The 18,740-nt window shown below is 43.6% G+C and overlaps 1 pseudogene; it reads right to left on the bottom strand.

Annotated features, from left to right (window-relative positions):
• Nucleotides 1-16,591: 16,591 nt before the first annotated feature.
• Nucleotides 16,592-17,492, bottom strand: LOC136653299 (vomeronasal type-2 receptor 26-like; annotated as a pseudogene).
• Between the last annotated feature and the right edge of the window lie 1,248 nt (nucleotides 17,493-18,740).

Raw genomic sequence — 18,740 nt, 5'->3', positions numbered from 1 at the left:
TTCGGCCTCCCGCTCCCGGCCTGCCCACTCCTGGAACCACCCTCCACTTGCCCTCCACCCACCCCAGAATGCCTCCCTGCCGCCTCCTCCTCGCCTCCTCCCTGCCCACCCAAGTCTTGCTTCGGCTGAACTTGACTGACGCAAGGCTCCCTCCCCATATTGGCACAGAGGCTGGATTCAACCTCCACGGGCTGGCATGCGGATGCACACCGGCCCAGCCTTATGGCATGTTTGTGACCCTCCTGGGTTGCTGCAAGGGACTTGTACCAACCCAGTCCGCTGTTAGGATTGCACCCTTAGAGACCTCCAGCTGGCCCTCCAGGATATGAGGTAGCCTGTCTGATGCCAGTTTTTTTGAAAAAAACCTCAAGTGTCTCTCAGAGGCCTTATACAGGCCTTCTGAGACACTGTGATTCTGAGTATGGCTCCCCCTCACCTCAGAACACCTTTGGATGCAACCAGAGGGCACCTCTGCTCAGGTCCAGAGGTCTGTTAGGAAGGCCACCCCTGGATCTCACTATCCACAGATTTCGTCATCCACAGGGGTTCTGGAAACAGAACCCCCACGAATGACAAGGGCCGACTGTACATTTATACAATGTTAAATTTATGTACATTTATACATTTGTACAATGCTAAATTAACATACATTAATAAATTTAAACTGCTTTTTAAGTGTAAAGTTCCTGTCTCCATCTAGGCCTCTAGTGCTGCTATACTGGGTTGTAGCTTATCTTGTAAATGTTACATAATTACGAGACCTGAGCTGAACAGCAAGGACCAGATAATTAGGAGAAATTAGTTTCAGATACTTTTATAACAGTTGGAGACTAAGGGCGCAATCTTAACCCCTTATGTCAGTGCTTTCCAGCACTGGTATAGCAGTGCCAATGGGACATGTGCTGCATCCTGCAGTTGGGTGTCACTCACAGATGCGTCCTCAAAGCAAGGGAATGTTTGTTTCCTTACCTCAGAGCTGTATTGCCTTTAAGTCAGTGCTGGAAAGCACTGTCATAAGGGGTTAGGCTTGTGCCTGAACTCAATTTAGAAAAAAAAATTACATACTTCCCTACCATTGCCAGGTTTGGTAGCAAGCAAAGAATCAATGCAAAACATACAAAACTTGTGAATTTAACACAATAGTACAATCAGTATCTCAATAGTATCTCAATCACAATAGTATCTCTGAAGATATGTGTTACTGTGGTCAGGGGTGGTCTTGCTAAAAAGGAAGTTTCTGCCATGATAGTTCAAGTGGCAAAGGGTTAAAAAATAGTGTTTTCTGTGAGATACTCAAATTCATTCAAATTCCATTCAAAGTCATTCAAATTCCATGAATTCCAGGCCTAGATGAAAACTGCCAGCAAGCTCTCTAGCACACTGTCTGGTAGAAGCACACTCAATTCAAATTATTAACACGAGTACAAGTGTGACATATCTAAAGTAGCTTGACATGTTAAGTGCTTATTGTGCTGCTTAAAAATAGAATCTTTCTTTAAATACCAAACAGTTTGGGGGCAAAACAGACATTTATGTTGAGGTGAATCAAAATCATTTTTAAAAACTAATAACCATGTCATAAGAACATAAAAAGAGCCCTGCTGGATGAGGCCAAGGGCCCTTCCATATCTCACAGTAGCCCACAAGATGCTCAGAACCACCCAAGACAGTATCTCTAAAACCCAGAGGTTGCACATAGTCATCATGGATTGCAACCTGTGATGGACTTTCCCCCCATAAATCCGTCCAATAATTACATAATTGCTGTGCCATATACAGTGTCTATGAGCTTTTAAAATATTTTGTTCTTTTGAAATCGACTTTTCTTCTTTTACTATCATTTTGTTCAATGACTGCCTTATTCTGTTATTAGATTCTTCATGGAGAACTCTGTTAGATTCTGTTATGGAGAACTCATGCAAGGAAAGCGCCCTACAGGTAGACCACAGCTGCGATACAAGGACACCTGCAAGAGGGATCTGAAGGCCTTAGGAGTGGACCTCAACAAGTGGGAAACCCTGGCCTCTGAGCAGCCTACTTGGAGGCAGGCTGTGCAGCATGGCCTTTCCCAGTTTGAAGAGACACTTGGCCAACAGTCTGAGGCTAAGAGGCAAAGAAGGAAGGCCCATAGCCAGGGAGACAGACCAGGGACAGACTGCACTTGCTCCCAGTGTGGAAGGGATTATCACTCCTGAATCAGCCTGTTCAGCCACACTAGACGCTGTTCCACAACCACCTTTCAGAGCGCGATACCACAGTCTTCCGAGACTGAAGGTTGCCAACAAACAATAGATTCTGCATTATCTCCTTGGGTGTTTTTCCCCCCCTTATCCTATGATGATATGCTCTGTGGTTTGAACAGCAAGAATCAGAGAACTGGAAGAAATATAAAGCAATGTAACTCTGAGAAGTGTACAGTTTTACTTGTTCTTAAGGCTGAAATCCTATACAGTAGTCCCTCAGTATCTGTGGGGAATCTATTCCCAGACCTATCACGGATACCAATATCTGCAGATACTGGGGTTGATGTTAAAAATATTTTTAAAAGTTAAAAAAAAGTTTTAAAAGCACCTCAAAAGCACCTTACCTTAGTCTCTGGCAGTCCTAGAAGCAATTTCCGGGTCGTGCTGAGACTTGTGTCACCATCCCTTGGCCCTGTCTTGCCTCAGAAAAAATTGTGGAAGTGATTCCCAAATGCTTCTGCGATGCATTCTGAAGCACACCAGAGCCTCACTACAAACTGGACGTGGCTTTCAGGACCATCAGAAACTGCTCTGCAGTCAGTGTGGCTCGTGGTGCTAAGGTAAAGAATGCTTTTCTTTTTTTAACTTTAACAAATGTTTTTAAAGGGAATGCTTTTTTAAAGCACGGGGGTGACAGTACCAGAAACTGTCCACCCCCCCCCACCCCCCATGGATGGTCAAATCTACAGATTCCAAAACTGTCCACATTGAACTCAGTTTTATCTGCTCTTTTCTTCCTTAAGTTGCATTTTACTCAGCAAGCTACTTTGGGGAAATGACTCAGAACTCCCTAATTATTCAAAATTACTAGGCACCACCTTCTATCTCTTCAAATGCTGCATCGTTCTTCAGTGTCACAAACACAACAACAGTCTAAAAGCTGTTCCAAAATCTCCCAGTGCCATTCGGAACTGGAGCAGGTGGCTGTCAGAAGACAAAACCATACCTGTCTGATATGAGACATCTCCCTTTAGCAAAATAAGTGGAAGCCATTGAGAGCAGGATGTTGTAACCTGGCTGACGGTGGATGAGAGAGAGAAAGAAACTGAGCATTTGGCATCAAGATTCCTTCACAGGTGTTGGGGGCCTTTCATTTCCTGCTGCTAATTCTTTGGCTGTGGCTGCAAACTCACAGCACGGCTAAAGATGTGATTTGTACCATGATTGACCCTTTCCAACTTCCGTACCAGTACTCTCAAACAGCGGAACTAATCATTGGAGCAATTGTCAATACGTCTGTCTCTTTTATGACTTAACCTTCAGTGAACACCCAAAGTCAACATTCGTAGATGAGCTTTAATAAGGAAACTGTCTATGACTTTCATTTCCGAAGATGCATTTGGTCTTATTAACAGACTCGTTACAAATTGCACACGCACTTCCTTCCGTATTATGTTCTTAGATGTTTTTCTCATTTTGATTTCCTGACCTTTTTGTCCATTCTTTCATGTTATGGCCTATACCGCAACACCCAATCTTTCAGGCAGTTCTTATTTGACTTGGAATATCTAACTCCAGTGTGTGGCTGCTGGTAGGAAATGAGAATGGGCAATACTAAACAATTCGATCCAACCTTCTCCATGCTGATTCAGTAGTGCCTGTGCAAACTCTATTAGGGAGTTGAGGTACTCAATGCTGGCTGCTTGAGGTAAGGGGACATTTATCCACTTGCCACTGGGTAAGCTCCAGCTGCCACAAAGGGGCAACTGAGCCTGCTAAATATCTGATGCAAATCCACGTTGCCTCATGTCAGCATATGTGACCTGGAAAGGGGATAGGATATGGCGTGAACCACTGCCGCCAATCCTGCCCCCCACCGAGGCCTATCTGCCCAGTCTTCCCCATTGCCATTATCCTCCACCTGTTCTGCCCCTCCCTACCCTTCCTTTAACCTTGTGCTACTTAGAGCAGCCCTTATCTACTCTGGCACATGCTCCATCTGGATCTGGCACTGGCAGGATGCTGCAGCCCTTCCCATCGGCTTCACTACTGCGCTGTCCCAACATGCTTTATGGCACATTTGTGACAGCCTGTACCAGTGGAATGTGTGCTTCACTAGAACAGAGGTTGGGTAGGACTGGGCCATAACTGATAAAGCTGGAGGGTGCGTGTGTTTTCTCTTTGGTGTTTTTCAGTTGGTTTGATGATGTGTGCATTTTGGTTGTAGTCATGTTCTCAGCTACGAGGGTCGCCCAGAAAGTAATGCACCACATTTTTTTTCTTCAACAATTATTTATTGAACACAATGAAACTTACACACAAGAAAGAATGATGTTTCTTCTACACTCCCTATTATTCCACATAATCTCCATCCAGTTCTATGGCCTTCCTCCAGCGAGACACAAGGGCATGTATGCCCTGTCGGTACCACTCCTTGTTCTGGTCACAAAGCCATTTCTGCACTGTGCGAATCACCTCTTCGTCATCCTCAAAATGTCTTCCGCGAACAGCATCCTTTAATGGCCCAAACAAGTGGAAGTCTGAGGGGGCTAGGTCAGGGCTGTAGGGTGGATGGGGTAACACAGCCCAACCCTGTTTAGTGATGTGTTCCGAAGTCCTCAAACTTGTGTGAGGCCGAGCGTTATCATGTTGAATCAAACATTCACCTGGGTTGTTATGGTGCTGAAGTCGCTGGAAGCGCTTCTTGAGTTTGGTTAATGTCTTCACATAAGCTTCAGAATTAATGGTGCTGCCTCTTGGCATCGCATCAATGAGTATGACACCCTCACAGTCCCAAAACACAGTGATCATGACCTTACCGGTGGAAGCAGTTGCTTTGAATTTTTTCTTCTGTGGAGATTGAGGATGATGCCGTTCCGTCGACTGTCGTCTTGTTTCGGGCTCAAAATGGTGAACCCAGGTTTCATCACCTGTCACAATCCTGGACAAGAACGCTTCTCCCTCATCTTCAAAACGTTTCAGCAACTCAGAAGAAATGTTTTTTCTGAGAGATTTGTGGTCCACCGTAAGACAGTGCGGAACCCATCGTGCACACACTTTTGAGTAATCAAGAGCACGGATGATTGCATCCACATTTCCTTTGCTGATTGACAGCTTCAGCGCCAACTGCCTAATCATTATGCGTCGGTCCTCGCGAATAAGCACATCAGCAAACTGCGTCTTGTCAGCTGTGACAGCTGTGGATGGCCGCCCCGAACGCTGCAAATCTTGGAGCTCTGCCGAACCGCCTTCTAATGGCCTCACCCTCTGTGCCCAGTGACTAACCGTACTTCTGTCGACTGCAGATTCTCCATAAACTGTACACAAATGTTTGTGAATGTTCCCAACAGTTTCTTTCTCTGCAGTGAGAAATTCAATGACGACACGCTGCTTGTAACGTACATCACTTACAGACGCCATTTCGAAACACTGCTGCAGCTATGCTATCTGTCTGAAGAAACCAAAAATTTGTGTGCGCACTCCTGAAAATTCAAATAATGTATATCTAAAGTTTCGCATTCGTACCATTACTGTAGGCTGAGAAAAAAAATGTGGTGCATTACTTTCTGGGCGACCCTCGTATAATAATGTACACAATAGCATGCTCTCAAGCGAATGCATCACAGGTGTTTGATACCTCCCTTTGACGTAATGTAACTTTGTCTTTAGTGCAGTTCCCAAAACCTACCAGCACATCCTCTCCTTGGTATTTGCTGTGAAAGAGGTTAATGAGAACCTCAAGATCCTACCAAATATCAGCCTGGGGTTCCACATCTATGACAGTTATGCAAATACAAGGACGACTCATCAAAACACCCTGAAGCTTCTTTCTGGTTCAGAGAGGATTATCCCCAGTTTCAAATGTCACAAGCAAACATCTCTAATGGCTATCATTGGTGGACATGATTCTGAAAATTTCTTACAAATGGCTACTCTCTTAGGCATCTACAAGATTCCACAGGTACAATGACTACCAGGACACCTTTATCACTGCTAATAAAGTATGTATCCTCTTAAACACACTCTTGGAACTTTCTCTTTTGTTCTTTTTTGTTTTCCTTTTTGGTTGTTTTTTTTTAAAGAGAGCGAACATTTGAAGGAGACAGATAAGAAAGCTCATTGCTTGTTTTCCCATGAATGCACGCATGTGCGCACACACACACACGCACACACATACAGAGAGAGAGGGGGAGAGAGAGAGAGAGAGAGAGAGAGAGAGAGAGAGAGATGAGGCAGGACCCATAAGAGTGCAGTACAGGGGGTAATTTGTACCTGGGCCCAGGGTCAAAAAGGTAGCCCAGGAGCCAAAGAAGGACGCCTGGAAGTTTCTTAGGATTTTACATTGTAAAATCTCATCTGGACTCCCTGCCTGCATGAGATGCGGGCGGTGCTGCCAAAAGTCATATGTGCCTGGCTGACTCTTTAATAGATCTTGCTTGCTCCACTGACATCTCAGGGAGAATGTTGGGAGATACAAATCTGTGAGCATCTTTCCTGGGCCACCCGGTGCGGGAAATCAGCATGTCACCCCTATGATGTACCTCCTCCCATGCAGTGGATGGGGCAACGCTTTGGACAGTGGGCGTGGTGATGTACCATTGCCCCACCCACTCCGGTTTTTTTGTTACAACTTTTGATAGACTAGAGATATTTCAACAGAGTTTTTTCCATTGCATCTGCATGAAATTATGCCTTAATTGATATATAACATGATGGTATTATTCAAAAACACCAAGATTTAAACAATTTTGAGCAGTAATGGTGTCACCCCCCCATGCGTGTTACCTGGTGTGGCCTGCACCCCTGCACACCTTAGTAATGCCACTGAGTGAACTGTGAAAAAAGTACACCATCACAATTTTATGGATCCTGTTTGAAATTCACTAGTACATTACAGCAGCGGGTCTCAAACTCTCAGGGAGACTTTGAGTCACAGTAAGTGTGTGCTGGGGCAAGGGGAAGGCAGTGACGCAACCCACTGGACCGTGCCCCTTTAAAGGGGCACAGGGGCTTTCTGTCACTTACCAGAGCCTATGGCAGCCTCCCGGGGGTGCAAGAAACCCCTGTACCAGCCTCTGAAGGGCTTCCCATGCAGCAGAGACCCTCAAAATCACATTCATGACCACTGCCAATTTAGTAAGGGGGCAGAGGCCGGAGCTCTCTGGTTGGGGCGTCGCGATGCTCCAGTTTGAGAAGCACTGCATTACAGTGTTTCCTATCTACTATAAACTATCATCACAATGACTGTCATAGTTGGTGGTTACGTGGACATGACTGGGAGCAGGTCAGAGCATTGGTTTTTAAACTGGTGGGTCGTGGCCCACCAGCTTGTGTAAAACTCCCCCAGCCCCTTTAACAGGGATGGAAGGGGATGCTTTTACTTACAAGTAGCTATATTATGTTGCAGGAGGTGTGGGGAGCCATATGCAGCTCTCTGCAGGGCTTCCTGATGCTTAGAATGTTGAAAAAATGTGCATGTAAAGCACTTCCTCATTGTAGTTCCTGGGGATTGCATCACTGTCCTCACTCCCTCCCCAGCAAAGAATTACCCTAGGAGTAAAACTCCTGGAAAGTTTGAGAACCACTGAATTAGAGGATGTAATATGCAGAGGTACTGTTCTATTCATTATAAAGGATCTATTTTCACAATAATGTTAAAGGTTAAAACAAAAATCTGGATTGTTTAATACACAAGAAAATTAACAAAACATGCACATGTTTAAATATTCCTCCTTATTAACTGGGCCTTCCTATTCAGTTCAGGCCTCAGGACAATTACAAAGCATTTGGGGCAAAAGATACAAGTCAGTAATCCAGCACTAGAGGCTGTATGTAGCAGCTTATGTAGCAGCAATAGAGCAGGGTAGGGTGCCAGTGCAAGGAGCGGCACATGCCAGAGTATGTAAGCCAGTGTGGGAGGTGGGGCAAGGGTGGGCATATAGGGCCCAGTGTTGGATTCGCAGCCCAATCCGGTGACATGGGTCAATGTGGACTTCAGCAGTGGACCTAACACTGACCTGAGGCTTCTGATGCAATCAGAAACTGTACTTCCTGCTTTTGACAGGTGTACTAGTGGTAAAGGAAGACCAATTATTTGTACCAATATGGTAGATCATATATAAAACTGTGCATTGTATTTCCTACCCTTCCGGTCAGAAATCTTTCCATCTGGACATGGAACACAATCATAGCAACAAAATGGCTCCCCCTCCTTCTTTTTTCTGCTATAGCCTGGATGGCAGTTGTCATTGCACACAGCAACAGGCTGCACCTATACAGAAACAAACAAGAAAAATATATTGGGCTTTCTGCCTTGTAAACAGTGTACTGTGTCCTGCTCTGGCACCAAAGGTGCTTATCTTAGAGTGGCTGAAGATGATTACTGAATAAGATGTATCAGATCTCAGTTTGTGGGTGGTGGATGTTGATCCAGTTAAATTTCTTCCTGGACATTAAATGGAGTAATGAGTGCCATTTTGGGGAAGCACTGCAGCTTGTAAGAGATATATCAGGAAGATGTTCAGCAGGCATATTGTCTTCAAGTGATTGGGTAATCCTCACTTGCTGAATTTCTGCCTGGATAGATCCTTCCCAGGAAAACATTAAGCTGAAAGATGAAGGCAAAGTGTGGCTGGATGGTGTCTCATTTACAAATGTGAAAGAATACACAGTTCCCTTACTGATGTGACAGTTTCAGTAAGCATCTTATCTCCCAATTGTCTATGCTTCTTGGACTAACGCTAACCAAAGTTTTTTTTTTAAATATATGAATGACAAAATATTCTTAAGGAGCTCTGCGCTAAATAGCATCCCTTAGCAATGTGGGAGGGATTATCAAGGTTTAATAACAGAGTAGTTTCCATAATTTTCCATTGTGCGTCATATCTCACCTGGTTATACATGCTGTGCCATGTGATGGCCTCCTCATTAACAGCGAATTCTTGGCCTGATAAAGCTTGTGGGTCCACCTCTCCTACTTTGACTCTTAGGAAGGATTGATTTGGGAACGTCACCCAGTTGATAATATCAAATCCAGCTTCTAATTCCCTGTCTGCATCAAGAGACACCAGATCCCCCACACTGTTGTTAAAGGAAATGCTCTGCAGGAATGGGTGGAGCTAGAAGGGAAAGGAAAAACACTGAGTTTACAACATGATGAAAAATCATTTTATATATATATATATATCATTTATACTATTTGCAAGCATCTGTTCCTTGAAGCATTTTTCTGCTCTTGTGCAAGTTAAGAACAATCCCTCTCCACGCACCTTTTTTACATCAGCTCTTATTTCTTAGTTCCATTTAACTCTACAATTGTGGCCACCGCTTCTACTCATATTTAATATTTAATGATGGGGAGAAAAGTTATCATTAGTGTCTTTATAGCCTTAGAGAATACAGGTGGGTTTCAAACCCATGGATTTGATTCATCATGGGTTCCAAAACCACAGTGGAGAGCCCACTTGACCTCCCAGATGTGATCAAAAGCACCTTCTGGTTGTGTCTGGAGGTACTCTGAGGCCTGGAGAGGCTGCCACAGCCTCTCCTGGTGTCAGAACATGCCTCCAGAAGTTGTCAAAAGGGCACGTCCACTTTTTGGAAAAAAATAACAGAAGTACCCTTCCAACACCTCCGGAGGGTGTCCTGAGGCCTGGGGGGTGCATGCAGCCTCTCTGGGCCTCAGACCACCTCCAAACATGACAGGAAGGCACTTCCGTTCATGTCCAGAGGTCAGGTGAGTGCCCAGACCTGTTGATTTGCTTATCTACAGGTTTCAGCATCCACAGGGGTTTTGGGAACAAAACCCCTACAGATGCTGAGGGCCAACTGTAGTCTGAATGAAGGCAACCATAATTGCTGGAGTAAATGGTCCTCCCATGTATATCTAGACATCCACAATCGCTGGAAGGCTCTAGGGATCCTAGACATTGCAGCAACTTTAACTGCTTTATCAAATGATGCAGAAGAGGAGCAAACATGGGAAACATTTTAACTTCTGTATTTCTGCAATGTTCTTGGAGCAGAAAAATCATTCATGCTTGGGAGAAATGCAAGTTTTAAAGGGAAGATGCGCACAATGGTTTTTGTGGATTTGAGTATGCTGGTACACTTTATAAACTGAGTGACAGCTAGCATTAAATTCTGTGCTCATGAATGTGAGAAAAAAAAATCACCTGCCAAGGCTGAAAATCTGTAGGATCCAATCTAACACTGTCCACCATTGTGCTGTGTTTCCGCCTCAATGTGTACATGTTATGTAATGCATGTGCTATGGCATGGACCGCATTGTAGATGCTGTAGCTTTGGCCAGTCATGCTCGTTTCAAACAGAAACCGAGGGAGGTTCTCCAGCTTTTCTTGACCAGTGCAAATATCATTTTTATCCTTCAGCTCCTGAGAGTCATAGAATAAGCAATCAAATGCCTTTTCCCAGAAGACTTTAATGAAATCATCCCCCTTCTTTAAGTTAGGGTGTAGGATCCGAAGGAATTTTGTATACTCTGGGACTTCCTTTGAATGAATTGCAAAAGACAAGGTGCCGTCAAAGACTTGGATATTAAAATGCCTGTGCATTGACTGCGATGAGAAATCCCATTGGGCTGTCATGATCCACACTTTTGCAACAGAAATCTCTGCAATATCTTCACTTACTGAGTGGAAATACATGAACCATATCAACCATGCTATGGTCTGAGGCTCTGCATTTACAACATATACTTGCACCTTGGAGTTGGTTATCATAATACGTTGGATCTGGGCAGATTCTAATGACTCCGGCTGCTGGAATGTGTGGGAGAGGAGTGGTGTTTTCTCACTGAAGGCAGTGCAAATTCCATGTTGGTAAAACATTTCTCTTAGAGTTTGTACAAACTTCTCTCCATTATCATCATCTGCTGTTAGGATCCCTACCCACACCCATTGGAAATGGAGAAGTAGCTGGACAATGCCTGAGTACTGATGCTCTTCATTGGGGACCATCCGGTAGAAAGAAGGAAGCTGTGTTTTAACACTACTCACTGGAGCAAAAACACAGTAGGCAATCTAAGAAAATGGAACAGATTATTATAATGAGCAAAGAACTTATGCTAAACTATAATGATTCACTGTCGCTATCCATGGGAGTGAAATTATTTATCACATTTTTATACCACCCTTCCTGCAAGGAGCTCAGGGTAGTATACATGGTTCCTTCCCTCCTTTTGTCTTCACAACAACCCTGTGAGAAGGTGATGCTGTGAGGTAGTGACTGGACCAAGTTCACTAGGAAGTTTCAGGGCTGAGCATGGATTTGAACCCGGATCTTCCAGGTTCTTCCAGTTGGAAACTGAATCTTCCCACTCCCGAATGATTACACCTTCCTGGAACTTGTAGTAATTTATACTAGGTAGGAAAAAACATGAAAATAATTTACTGGATCTCCTCTGAGACACCTGCATTTCAATTCCACTGAATTTAACCTATGGAGTTGTCCAGTTCATGACTGTTCAGTCCTGTGAGTTTCTGCTCAAAAGTAAGTTCCATTATTTCAATGGGACATACTTTCAGGTAAGTCCATATAAGTTTTTGTTCTTTTTCCTGCATAGATAACTAAATTCAGCAGCGTTTCACCCATTACCTATTTATATTCTTTGAAATTATTGATGTGAAGAATCTATGTTCAATTATGTACTGCAATGCTTCTCATCATTCATTGTTATGCTGCTGTTGATCATTAACTATTGGGCAGGGTGGATTGCCCTTCAGGTTTGTTTCCCTTCTATCACTGCAAGCTCAAAACTGTGCAAAATATTTGCTCATTATTCCCACTGTTTTGCAGATTGGGTGGTGCTGATTTCTGAGATGCACCCTTCCTTTCTTGTTTCCTGGCAGAGAGCAGCATCCTGAAGAATTCCAAAACAAAACATGGGCTGGGGGATCTCCATCCATAGGCTGTTTGTGGACAGCAAACACTGTGGATTAATGCCAAGAAATCCCAGTGCTTTGTCTATACTCATACATATCTCCACCGCAAACAGCCTGCACAAAGATTGACTGCTATGGCACAGGGAGGCTCTGATGATCAACAAAGCAGATGGATGGTGAACTATTTTAGTCACAGGGCAACTCAAATTTGCTCCACTCCGTATACACCTAAACAACACTAGTGATAATGGAACACAGAAGATATTTGATGCAGAGCCACATAATTCAGCAGAACACATAAGTTGGACATGAAGATCTCTGAACTAGTTGTGAAATTGACTGAGCAGAGCACCATCAACAAACAATTTTTCTCTCAACTGCACATCACTTTCTTTAAAAAAAATAAAAAGAAGTACAAAGTCCTGTTCATTTAAAAGGTTAAATATTCTACTGGTTGGGGAAGTTGTACTCCAAACTCATGCACCAGACTGAAGAAGCTCATTGTACCTGTGGAATCTTGTAGATGCTTAAGACAGTAGAAATGTAATGGGAGATTTCAGAGTCCAACCCTCCAATGATTGCTATCAGTTTATTTTGCAGGTGACAATTGAAGTTGGGGACAATCCTTTTCCAACTGGACAGAAGTTTCAGGGTGTTCTGCTGAGTCATCTTCGCATTGATGAAACTATCATAAATCTGGAAGCCAAGAGTGACATTGGGCAAGATCTTAGGATTCTCATTGACTTCCTTCACAGCAAATTCCAAAGACAGGATATGTTGATATTTCTTCAGGAGTACACTAAAGGGAGAGTTACATTATATATATAATAATATAAGATAACTCTTATAATATAACATATAATATAAGATAAGAACACATAAGATAACTCTTATATATATATATAAAATATATATATAAAAGATGGATAGTCAACATGGATGCACATGTCTGAAAGCATATCACATTTTACACCATCACAGCTACAGATATTTTCAGGTTTTAAATCAAAACAACTTCAAACCCAAAGAAAGCAAGACCAAAAAAAACAAACGCTCCTTTCCTAGCATTTGAGCACTTAGATATTTTTAAATATCCGGATAACTTTTTCTTCCTTACCCTACAATGTAAGAAATGTACAGGTAGGGTCTCCTGAAAAATTTTGGGGAACAAAATGTGAATCCAACCAGAGTAAAGCATGTGACAATCCTGTTGCTTTTCATGGAATTGCTAAGCCTAGCATGTTCTCACTTTCCTATTAAAATACATTGGTCTAAAATGATCTTTGAAATGGATGGCTCATCCCATTTTATTCCATTTGGTGAGGGGGATCTCAATTCAGATGCTTCGAAAGCTATAGTTTGTAGCTCCTGCATTGTTGATGATATTAGCAAGCTAATCACATTGTGGACAAAGAAGAGAGACTCATAAAGAATAGTCAGAGAAAGATAAAACTTCTGTGATTTAAACCTGATCAGTATCAATCAAAGGTTTGAAATACTACAGTGTAGAAGGGCAGTGGCCATGAATGAAAGCATAAAAAGTGACTCAGAAATATGGTGGGCAAAGTTCAGATGGGAGGTAGAGAACTTCTGGAGATGGCAAGATGGACTGGTAAAGGGTTGGAACTGAAATTGGTAGAAAATGTTGAAATATATAGGAGGAGAAATCCAAAAACATAGAGTATACACTGAACAAGAAAAACACAGCAAAATGTGGGATACACCAAAAATATGATGCAGCAAGAAATCACAAATGCATAAAAAGCTATATAACAATTCTAAATGAATCTTCAGTATCACCATATGAACGTGGTTTTCTGGGTATTCAAACACTTGTCTGACTTTTGTATAGCAGTTATGACTAGTCCCAGGTTCCTAGGGGCTATAGGACAGGGCTGTTCACTGGGCCTTCATTGTTGCCTCAAATCCATCCCCTTGATGACACATTGGGTGCCACAACTAGTACTTTGGGTTGAGAGGTCAACCCAGACTGGTGGGATGTCTAAGTGCCAACCTCTAATGCAGTCCCTAAACTATTGTGTGGTAGAGGGGGAAAAATTGAATTCCTTACAACATTTCATCAACAAATGTAGTTTTGGGGTGTTCCCTAAAAGATATTTCATCAAATACGCAGCCCAACTGAGTAGCAATCACTCCAATGATCAAAACCCCTGTTTGATAATATGTATATGGAAATTGGAAGGGATCAATCATGGTACACATAGCAGGGTCTGCTTTGTTGTTAGATGAAGGCATCAGCACGGAAAGAAAAGCAGGAGAGGAAATGAGCCACCTCCTCGGGATATTCAGACTCTCATCCTGTATCTCCACTGATACCACACAGTTTTTCAATGGCTCTGTATTCTCCTAGTAGAGGGAAATTCTCAAAAATCTGATGATTACAGCCTGGCCTGTTTGGGGTCTGCCACCCTGATAGAAAGACATACGGATTGTATTTTAGAAGCTTTCATACTTCACTATTGATTGTGGCTTTACTGATTGTCCCTGAGGGGTTTAGTAAGCAGGAGGGAAAATTCTACTGCTTTGAGATAATTATAGGGTTGGATGTCATCTCTTTGGAGGATTGTGTGTGCAAGATGCGACCTGCTAAAGAAGAAGAAGAAAAGAAAACATGTTTGTTACAGTTTCCTGTAACTTCGTAGGAGCTCATAGGCTCAAGATGACCAGTGAGGAAAAAGTAGCAGCAGAACTGTAAGGCCTCTTAGAAGGGCAGAGTAAGTTTCTCCAAAGTCATAGTTGACAAGAACGACCTGGGAAAGGTGCAGATCGATCCTCACATTGTGCAAAATTACCCAGTGAAAACAGAAAGGCACTGCAGGGCACAGGTTTTGCCTCACTGGCTTCCAAAGTGATGTCCCACTGGTGGAGAGGAAGAGGAGAGAGAGAGAGAGAGAGAGCTTCTCCATGCCTCAGTAGGCTCTTCTCTTTCTCTTTGCTCTGGTCTTATGTTTATATTTTTTGCCACTTTCCCTCTCCGTTCCCTGCTGTTCTAATCTCTTCAGCAGTTCTTGACGGTCAGCCAAATCTCCCTCCTTTATTTATTTACTTCATTTAATAAATTTATATCCTGCCTTTCCCATGCCAAAGCAAATGCTCAAGGTGGCTTACAAAGCTTCATAAGGAAGTACAAAGTATCACAACAGGTAAAACATCAAACAAGGCATTAAGAGGAATAGAGGCCAAATATCCACTCAGCAATCAAAATGCCACATGAAACAGGTGTGGTCCTTCCAATGGCACCTTATGGCCCTGGTAGTTTTTTGAGGGCAGGTATGAAATGATACATCATTGATATCTAGGGAGGAGGTTCTGAGCAACAGCAGGACAGAGCAAGACCAGCACAGAGTCTAGACAACTGTCTGGAGCAGTTCCCAAAACGGTGGATCACGACCCACCAGGGGAACCAGAAGCAGGGCATTCCCCCTGAAGAGGCATGCCCTGCAGGGATGGCAGCAATGTGGTCCCAAAGATCATGCCGCTGCCAGGGATGAAGGGGAATTTTCTTCCTTACCTGGCAGCAGCACCAGTCTCTGGAGAAATGGGGGTGCGGTGTGCCCTGAGGAAGTCTCCACAGGACTTCTCAAGCTTCCACTTCACCAAAATAAGTGATTGGAAACCACAGGTATTCAGAGGTTTGGGGAGCCCTGTGGAGGTGTCCATGGGGCTCCCTGCACCCCCTGGAGTCTGGCACCACTGCTGGATAATGTAGAAAACGCTCCTTTGTCCCTGGCAGTGGTGCAATCCTTGGCATCATGTTGCTGCCATAGTCCCACGCCCAAGCACTTAGGTGGTCCCCAACTCCCTCGGGGGAGATTGTGAACCACTGTTCTAGAGTCATACATAAGAACATAAGAACAGCCCCACTGGATCAGGCCATAGGCCCATCTAGTCCAGCTTCCTGTATCTCACAGCGGCCCACCAAATGCCCCAGGGAGCACACCAGATAACAAGAGAACTCATCCTGGTGCCCTCCCTTGCATCTGACATAGCCCATTTCTAAAATCAGGAGGTTGCATATACACATCATGGCTTGTAACTCGTACTGGATTTTTCCTCCAGAAACTTGTCCAATCCCCTTTTAAAGGCATCCAGGCCAGATGCCGTCACCACATCCTGTGGCAAGGAGTTCCACAGACCAACCACACACTGAGTAAAGAACCACATGTGAAAGCGCCACGTGTGATGTCCAAGACACATTTTGACAATTTACTCTAGAGCTAAGATTAAATTACATTAAATTGTGTATCGTTTTGTCTGATGTAAATTTCGTATATTTCTGCAGCTCTTTATTTCATTCCTCTTTGATTGTTATAGTTGGTGGGTTCAGGGACAGGAATGCAAAGATTTGCTATTGAGGTGTAATATTCTGTTTTATTCTTTGTAAACAATTTTTCATAATAAACTTTAAAAAAACTAAATTATAAAACTAAAAGAAATCACAATTTAAGTTTAATACATAAGCAAACTAATAAAATGTGTGCATTGTTAAATACTCTTCCTCAATAGTCTGCCCTTGCTGTTCAACTCAGGTTTGAGGATAATTATGTAGCATTTGGGGAAAAAGATACAGCAGAGTAATCCAGCACTAGAGGCCAAGATGGAGAAGATCTCCACGGCCCACCATGGATTTCCCCTTGGAGCTCAGATATGCCGGAATGAAGGACAGCCAGACACTGCAAAAGACCAACATGCTGAAAGTGATGAACTTGGCTTCGTTGAAACTATCTGGCAGCTTCCTGGCCTGGAAAGCCACAGTGAAGCTGACAATAGCTAGAACTCCTAGGTACCCCAGTACACAATAAAACATGGTGATTGAGCCTTCATTGCATTCCATGATGATTTCTCCTGCAAGCGAGTACATGTTAATATCTGGGAACGGGGGACAAGTGCAGAGCCACAAAGCACAGATCATGATTTGGATCAGGGAGCAGAAAAGAACAATGGAGTTGGCCAGTCTTGATCCCACCCACTTCCTCATCCTGCTTCCTGGCTTGGTGGCCAAGAAAGCCAGAACCACAGTGATGGTTTTTGCCAGCACACAAGAAACAGCCACTGAGAAGATGATTCCAAAAGAAGTTTGTCTTAAACAGCAGGTCACTGCTTGAGGCTGGCCAACAAAGAGCAAAGAGCAAAGGAAACAAAGCAATAGAGAGATGAGGAGAGAGTAGGTGAGGTCCCGGTTGTTGGCTTTCACAATTGGTGTGTTCTGATTCTTGACGAAAAGTCTCAATACCAGTGCTGTGACCAGGGAAAATGACAGAGCTACGAAACTCAAAATGATCCCCAGGGGTTCCTTGAATGAGAGGAAGTTTTGAAGCTTTGGGATGCACTGCTGTCGATTCCTGTTTGGATGCTGGTCCTCAGGGCATTGGAAACAATCGTCCATATCTGAGAATAGGCCAGATCCTACGTCAACCATTTATCTGTACAAGATTTTTCTCCTTACATATATTCTCTTCCATCAGAAACAAAAAGATTGGCATCCCAGTCCCAGGGCTTCTTCCTCCAAAATGCATGTTCATTTCACTGCTTTACACTGATCAAAAGAGTCAAGACTTCCCAGATCTCAGTCCCTGGCAATCTTCCACACTTGCTAGTAAACATCAATCTATATCCACATTAACTGCGCTTTTCTATGTCTGGTACTGTCCTCTCTTTCTAGCCACAGTAAAACATAATAGAATTATAGGACAGTTTGCAGGTTTTAAGATAAATATTCATTTCTACAAGGAAACTTGCAATAAATGGGAAAACCGAGTCATTTTGGAGACATTCTTGTCCCCCCACTTTGTAAGTAGAGTGCACACTCCACCAACGTGCACTGTCACAAAGGTGCCATAAAGTGCTTTCGGACAGCACTTCTAGCCAGCACAAGGGCGAGAAGGCCAAAGCCTTCTTGTGTGTGCCGGCAGTTACAAGAAGGACCACCGGACAAGGTAAATCCAGCACAGAGGCAGAAGAGGGTGGGGTTGTGTGGAATGGGGCAAGAGAGTGTGTCGATGGGTGTGGGGGTTTGCAGACTGGACTGGAGTGTGGGGCAATATTGGCAGTGCCGGCACTCACCATATCTTATCCCCCTTCCTGGGCCTATCTGCCTGAATGGATCAATTCAGATTTGCACAAACAATATTGCCGGTGCAGGTCAGAGTTGACTCATTGCAGCTTCTGGATTTAACCTGATGCAAGGGGAACAATCTCCCCTTACCCGAAGGAGACTTCCAGCAGCAGAAATTCCCCCAGACATAGGTTGGTTGGCATTGTGCTTTTAGTTTTGTTTTTGGGAGACTTGACCTGCTAGTAAAGAAAAGATACAATACTGAAATGATGCTTTGCATGTGGCATTTGACCTTGTGTCTCCTACCTCTATGGTCAGAAATCTTCCCATCTGGACACGGAGCACAGTCGTAGCAACAGAACAATTCCCCCTCCTTCTTCTTCCTGCTGTAGCCTGGATGGCAGTGGTCATTACACATCGCAATGGGTCGCACCTATACAGAAACCAAATGGAACAGTCTTGGGCCTTCTGTCTTATAAACAGCACACAACGACAGCACTCAAGCCGCTTGTCTTGGAGTCACTGATGATGATTACTGAATGAAATGTGTCAGATCCCAGTCTGATGGCACATTCCTTT

This window comes from Tiliqua scincoides, chromosome 5 (genome assembly GCF_035046505.1).
Source record: "Tiliqua scincoides isolate rTilSci1 chromosome 5, rTilSci1.hap2, whole genome shotgun sequence".
NCBI lineage: Eukaryota > Metazoa > Chordata > Lepidosauria > Squamata > Scincidae > Tiliqua > Tiliqua scincoides.
Note: the sequence above shows the minus strand (reverse complement) of the source record. Positions and strands in the feature narration are given on the sequence as shown.